Here is a 7,816-nt window from a genome sequence, read left to right as displayed (position 1 = left end):
TACGTGATAGTGTTTTTACCCGAAATGCATTTAATTGAAATCCCATTATTGCGAAAGCACAACGAAGAGTTCAAATACGGATAAGTTGTTTGTGAGTAATGTCAACTTTAGTATATGTATTGCCGAAGTGAGTAATGCAAATTTTACTCTAAATAATTTGTGTAAAGCTGAGAAGAAAACTTGTTTTCGTTAGAAAAAAGCAAAATGTTGAAAACGAGGCAAAGTCGCGTCACGTGACAAACCCCCCTCATTTGGAAAACAAGGGCGATAACTGCAGTTGCATTTTTTTCCCCGTCCGTGCAAAGGTGGATGCAACATACCAGTGTGTTATTTCTTCATCTTATGTAGTTGATTAAACATTCTCAGAAGAAGGGAAATTATCTCCATTATTTTTTTCTTTTAGGATGACTCTAGAAACTAACAGGTAGGCGGATCCTTCCTCTGGTATCTTATTATTACTATCATTTAAGTCCAGATGCAGTTTTTATATTTTAATGATAATCGTTGATCGAAATTTGTGATTAGTTCTGTTTAAAGTTAAGTAGGAACGTACGTAATTTCATTTTCAGATCCCAAATGCTTGTAGATTCTTTAAAATATTTTTTAAATACCTACTTGTATTTAGATGGTTTAATGGTAGTGAGCATACAACAACAACAACAACAAGTGTATGATTTGTTTTAGATTTTAAAAAAAGTTATTTTGTTGGGTATTAAAATAACGTTATTTAGAAAGCCATTCTTAACATGGGGAGGGTGTTTTGTAATTATTCTGTACTTTCACTTAACAATAAAAAAAGACATCGTAAAACTTGAATTTAACTTGAAAATACTTTTTTTAAAAAAAATAGCACGGTAACAAAATTGCATAAGCACCGAAAAATCGTTAAATAAATGAATAAGGTGTGTTAAACATCACGCAATAAAAACAAACATGTTGATTCCTATTTTAATTACCAAAATTATTAGTAATTTACACATTACTCCCAAACAACTCCATAAAATGGTAAAATATATTTTCTGTATTTACTTTTTATTTTAATTTGAAAAAGAAAAAATGTTTTTCTGTTAAGCAAGAAAATTACTAACTTGGGTTATCGTTGTTCCTTAGTCTGCCTTTTTTAAAACTTGTTTATGAAGATGGCATATTTATTTTTTCGGTCTAGTTTTGATTTCAGCATTTCACGTGTACGATCAAAACTGCTATAGGCTAATTTAGTATTCTATTTTATTGTATATTTATTAAAATTTGGATATTTTATAGTATAGACAACAAAATTGACATTTATTGGTTGGATGTCCATTATTTTGTTTCATTTTTTTGTTTTAGTTTGGGACGATTATTGAAACTTCAAATGACCGTCTAATGTCCATTATTTTTTCTTGTATAAACGTAACATTTGACACTACTTAAATAAACGATTTAAAATAAATTAAAATAGAAAAAAGGACAATAAAGCAACTTATCTTGCCTTTGGTAGCATTTATTTATTATACATTTGTTTTTGTTTTTGTTGTTTTTTTTACCACTTTTTTGTTTTATACTACAAAAAGCCCTAAAAATTGTTTAACCGGTTGTTTTGATCTAATTTAACAATTTAAATAATTGCATTTTTTTTTTTAATAATTTCGCCACTTCTGCATTTTAACATCTCAAGCAAATTGCGTTCATTTTACGAGAGTTCCATCCGCGCAAGAGAAGGATTAACAGTACTGCTGCAGTTTACAGACCGTACTATTTTTGGTACTCAAACAGAGAGTGCCGTATCCGACCCGTGCTGAAATAACGTTATTATTTAAAAAGCCATTCTTAACATGGGGAGGGGAAGGTGTTTTGTACCTATTCTGTACTTTAATCTTACAATTGAATAATAAAAAAAACATATCATAAAACTTTAATTAAACGTGGAAATACGATTTAAAAAATAGCGCGGATCACTCTCTGCATTAGCACCCTATTTTTATATAGGATTTTCAAAATAAATTCAATTTTTACGGTATCTTTTGTTGATTAAATTGTTAGGTGAAAGTAAAATATAGTTTACGAAGACCCCGCCCCCATCTGCGTGTTAAGAATGGTTTTCTAAATAATAACGTTATTTCAGCACGATCAGTAGGAATGCTGAATAAAGAAACGCCTTCCTTTCCAAGTAAAGAATGGCTTTCTAAATTTGCTTGTGGATGTTATCGAAACCTTTAAGCATTCCGTTGTTTTATAAACATGGGCGTTTTATGACTCAGCACACTTAAAAACAAAAAAAAAAACGGATGTTTAATCATTGCACATCTTAGCCCTGACCATGCTGACTCTACCACTTAAAACAGGATGTTTATTGTTTTACTCTCTGTGTGACAGAAATCAGCATGCTTTCTTTCTGCATAATTCAACGCAACCAATCAGATCTCAGCAAAGTGTTGTACTAGCAGCAGTCACTATAAAAACCGGTGTCCATTTTTCACTCTGTGTCATACAGTCTTTAGCCATTTTTGAGTATGGAATGACCTTGCATCTCTCTGGCTGAGATGGTTCTGGGTAGTCTTAGGAATATACACCATCTCAGGTCACTGCCTCCCATCTTTAGAGTCTAGTTTATTGCTTACTGCCTGAGGCACCCCTACTGGTGAATATTGACGGGGCTGCCCAGGCAATTTTTAAACAGCCAGAGTACTCCCCTATTAGAGGTACTAGCTTTAATTTTTTTTTTTTCTCTGCCTTCTGATTTTGTCACATTTGCCTGCGTTGGGAAAGAAGTAAATAATCATTCGGGGATTTTGCCCCTGACGCCATCTGCACCTCGCCCCACAAAGTTTTCTCAGACATACAGCACCTTTTCTCCAGATCTTATTTCTATAAAATCTCTGCTTCAGCCTGTCTCTCCAACTCCTTCTTGTGAGTTCTGTTTCCAGTGTCTCTTCCTCTATCTCCTTCCTGCAGCTCCTTTTCCAGCACCTATCAAGTCCTGTTCTGTCCTGTCCAGTGTCTGTCAATGTCATAACTTATCTGTTCCTGTCTATCCAGCTCTTGGCCATGTCCACATGGACCGGTCCTACCTGAGACATCTCATTACACCTCTGAGATGTCCACTTCAATCTCTGTGTGACATTACTTTATGCTGTCCAATTTCCCTGTCCATGTTCATCCATTCTCTTCTGCTGTCCAGTTCCTTCATTCTTATTGATTCAGTCTCTACCGCTGTCCAGATGCACCATTCCCGTCCTTCCAGCCTTCAGGAACATTATAAATCCACTTCCTTCAAAGTTTCTTCATTATTTCCAATTGAACCTCTGCTGCAATAAGTACAACCTGTTTCTACATTATTCATTTGCATGTGTCCTTTCTTCTATTGTGCGGTAAAAAGACGGAGTCAATGCCTAATTTTCTATTTTTTTAATTTGTAAAGGAATGATTATCAAGGATGGAACCTGAAGGATAGCAACATTGATAATATGAGCTTCTGATTTCTGCCTATCAATGACTGCTCTTATAAGCTTATCAGAGAGAAAGGATTTAATGATTAAGAAGACATTTCCAGCTATTCTGTAGCTGGCAATCTTGTGAAGTAGACCTTTATGTCATATCCTATCAAAAGCTTTGATATGTCAAGAGCTATTACTCTAGAAACGAAGCCTTTGTTGAGAGATTCACTCATCCTATGTGATATTACAGTTACCACTTCAGTTGTAGATTTAACAGAATGGAAACGACATTACATGTCACTGAGTAGGTTGTTTTTGCTGAGGTGGTTGACCACTTCCCTATTTATTACAGATTCCAGCAACTTATTACTACACAAAAGACTGATTGGTCTCTACTGAGAAGCAGATGCCTAATCTCTGGAATTTTTAAATACAGGGCAAACTGATGAAGTTTTCCAGGGTATTGGGAAGCATTTCTTCTGGAGGCAAAAGTTTAAACAGCTTTGTAAATCTAGGAGCTAGTTCTGGTTAAAGTTTTTTGAGCACTATGCTTGGAATGCCATGGGGGCCAGTTGCTTTACTGGAACCAAGGTTTTTGATAAGCTTCGCAACATTACGTGTAGATATTTGTGTCACATAGTGTGTTTTCAGTCACTAGAGAAAATACAGGGAGTAGATGGCCATGGTCGCAAAAGGTAGAATTTGTTGCAAAGAGTTTGGCTTTGTTAGATGCTGATGAAATTATCTCAGGTCCATTGATGATGGTTGGGATAGAGGACCTGCCTCTGTTTCGGACTGTTTGTCATTTGTCAAAACTGGTGGGAACCAAGCCGCTACTCAGCTACTTTTAACTTGACATACTGAGCATATGAATCTCTCGCATCCTTTATTACTCTTTTACAGTGGGTGCTGGCAATCCTAAAGGTAACTTTCATAACACCTATTTTGTTGAAAGCAGTTGAAATAGTGGTTTCTGTGCGCAATAAATCTATATATATAAAAGGGAAAAGCGGCACGCACATTTTTGTATGGCCAGCAAAGGCTTTTTTTTTTGGGGGGGGGGGGGTACCATGTCTTAGAACTGTTTATATACCCCCTAGATCATAATACCTACGATTTGCAAAGGGACGTCATGTCTAGATTTATTTTGATCAACATTTATAAAATTTGCCCTATTCCGTTCTGTCACGTGTTTGTTCGGTTTTTTAGTATAAATAAAGTGAAACTGATGGAGCAAAGGCAGTTCCTCAGCTTCCCCGCTGAGGACGTCCAGAAAGCAATCAGCTTTGATCGATGCAGTGAAAATCATCATATCAGACAATTGCTATTCATTTGGACACACCCCTTTCTTATGGGGGAGCTGGTTTTTCCCCAACATCTTAGGGAAACAAAGCAAAACTAAAAAAAACTGGCTCGCAGCCAAAGTTAAGTGCGGGATTTCATTCCCCTATGGCGTGATGTTTGACCTCATTAAATTGACGCACCTGTCACGTAACTTTTTAATCGTTTAATTTCAACCATTCTCACATTTCTGCCTTCTTAGCGTCATGGTAAGTTGTCAGGCTTTTTTTCTTTTTTTTTTTTTTTCGCTTTCGCCTCAAGGATTCAGGTTCAAGCTTACCTTCCTACCAAAACTTTTTTTTTTTGTTCTTTTACACCTACAAACACCCAAGCAACACCAGGCACCCCCACTAGTATATAATAAAAGATGACAAAAATGTCAGTTTGAATTGGATTTTTGACAAATGATCACGTGTTCATTTGTAGAATAGAAATATTGTTCTTAAAAAAAAAAAATGTGCATTTTAAACATTCCAAAATTGCCAAACAGAAATAAGTGGTTTTCATTTCGACTATTTAGCAAACTATTTCCGAACTTACGATTACATTTTTATTAACACAAATGTAACGATTCAAATTAATTTTGTAAGATATGTATTTTGATATTTTTCTTAGAAGGTACTAGTATGTCTACTCAGAGTTGCCCAGTGGTGTAAAGCAACAACATAGATAAATTCGAAAGTATGTCTAAATTCTTTTAAACTTCTCTCTCACTTTATATCTACCTCCTCCTTTCTCTTTACCTTCCCTCCTCCTTTCTCTCATTTTTTAAAATATATTTCTACTTATAAATAAGAAGTATTTTGTCTGTGTGCGTGAGTTTATTCCTTATGGACTCTGAAACAGTTGAGCCGATTTTTTTTTTTTTTTTTTTTAATTTCATACAAATGTACTTTATGTGTCTGAGAGTAGTCTTAGATAGATTTTGTATCGGAATATCTCCAATAAGTATCGAAAATTTATAATCAAAAAAAAAATCTGATTAAAAATGAAACAGTCAGATTTTGACCAAAGTTAACATCCTTATATGGCCTCACATCACAAGTGTATTTGAGAAGTTTTATCACCACAGAAGCAGAAAAGCACAGCATATAAAATCAACAGTAGGTTCTTTGATAAGATAGGGGCACATTCAAAATGAATGTTTCTGTTTTAGAGCACAGTTGAACCATGATATTTGATTTTTGCATTTTAAACTTTAATTTAAGCCATTACATAAAGATAATTTTATAAAATCAACAGTACGTTCCCTACAGTACAATGTAGACTACAATCTATTGTGGACTATGTCACTGCGGGGAGACATGTGAAGCTTCCTCTCAGTGCGCTGCAGTAGGTCTCTGACTAGAGCAAGGCAATCGATTGATTTGATTGGAAAATGGACGATTTCACTGATAAAAATTGACAATAAAAGTATTGGAAGTGTGAAACAGTCAGTGATCCTCATTCAATCCTAGGCAACGTCGGGTCTCCCTGCTAGTTGTAAATAAATGTTATTTTTTAATTTCTCGTAAAAAAATATAGATGTATTCGTTCTTTGACCATGTTTAATGCTAAAGAATAGCAACAATTTTTTTTTTTTTTAGCTTAAGGGAACATGATCATTCCAGCCTACTGGGACTGACAAAATTGGCAGACATTTTCTAGCATTTTCTTGAGTTTTTTTTTTTATTTATTTATTTCCTTTGCAGTCTTTAAAATATAAACCAGATTCCTTTTTCACTTTTAGAAATTCTTTATCAGGAGAAAAGCACACCTCTCTTGATTTATATTTTAATATATCAGGCATTTCTTGTCTGTTAAACATAAGAGAACATTGGCATCTTTGTACAAGAAAAAGACAAGTGCTGCAGAATTTATGAATGAGATCTTTGTACTATATATATATATATATATATATATATATATATATATATATATACACTTTATCTAGGGGCATTTTTTTCTGGGTGTTTCTCTGTTTTTGTAAACGAAAGAAATACATTTTGATGTAGAAATATCTTAATTTCTTTTAGAAATTAGAAATCTATATATCTATAAAAGTGAAATTGTGTGTATATGTCTCTCTGTCTATATACATTTCCCTACCAAGTTACTCTATCAATTTTCAGTCTACAGACTCGAGATTTGACATATTGAGATTTTGGAAAATCTTTTTAATCGATTTTGTCCAGAAATTTGGCTGTCAAGGGATCAAAGTTCAACAATTTGACCTTTGAAAACTCTACCAAACTCCTCCACCAATTTTTGGGCCTAAACACTTGAGATTTTAGATGTAGATTCCTTGGATATGGATCAAACTTTTTAACTTGATTTGAGCCCAAAACAATAAATGTTAAGGGGTCAAAATTGGGGTCAGATTTTAAAAAAAATTTAACCTCTCAGTCAATTTTTTGTCTAAACATTTGAAATTTTACATAAAGTCTATTCAGACATAGGGCAAGCTTTTTAATTGGCTTTTGGCCGAAAATTTGGCTACCAAGGGGTCAAAATTTAAAAGATTTGACCTTTGCAGTCTGTAGTAAACTATTCAATCAATTTTGGGTCTAAACATTTGAAATTTTACATAAAGAATATTCAGACATGCAGCAAACTTTTTAATCAGTTTTGGGGTGAAAATATTGCTGGCAAGAGGTCAACGTTTACAGAGTTGACCTTTGCAGACTCTACCAAACTCCTTTGCCAATTTTGGGTCTAAACACTTGAAATTTTAGATGTAGGTTACCTGGACATGAGTCAAACTTTTGAATATGTATATATATATATATATATATATATATATATATATATATATATATGCACATAATGTTGTGAACAGTACATAGGGCCTGAACCTAGGCTGAACTGCTAGTACTGCGTTAAAATAAAATAAATTAACAACAAATCATACAGATGCTTGTCAAAGCACCAAAATCCAAAACCTTGAGATTTTTAGTTAGATTTTCTAAATACTCAGCCATTTAGATTTTTTTATAAATAGATTTTAAAATATTACCTTAAATAGCTTTCACATGATGTCATACATTTCTGATTTATGTCATGTTATATATATTTCACAT

At 33.7% G+C, this 7,816-nt stretch overlaps 1 protein-coding gene across 2 annotated transcripts in view; it reads left to right on the top strand.

The window, feature by feature from the left end:
* Positions 1 to 231: 231 nt before the first annotated feature.
* The window catches only part of LOC145277943 (exocyst complex component 2-like), a 164,473-nt gene continuing 156,888 nt past the window's right edge, over positions 232 to 7,816 (top strand). Inside the window, exon 1 of one of the 2 annotated variants that reach the window (XM_080130028.1) lies at positions 232 to 424. The gene's annotated coding sequence lies outside the window, so the exon portion shown is untranslated. The remainder of the gene's footprint in view (positions 425 to 7,816) is intronic. The other variant, XM_080130027.1, reaches the window with a different exon arrangement.

This window comes from Euprymna scolopes, chromosome 6, assembly GCF_053919585.1.
Source record: "Euprymna scolopes isolate OS-2025 chromosome 6, ASM5391958v1, whole genome shotgun sequence".
NCBI lineage: Eukaryota > Metazoa > Mollusca > Cephalopoda > Sepiida > Sepiolidae > Euprymna > Euprymna scolopes.
This window is presented reverse-complemented; position numbering and strand designations above follow the sequence as displayed.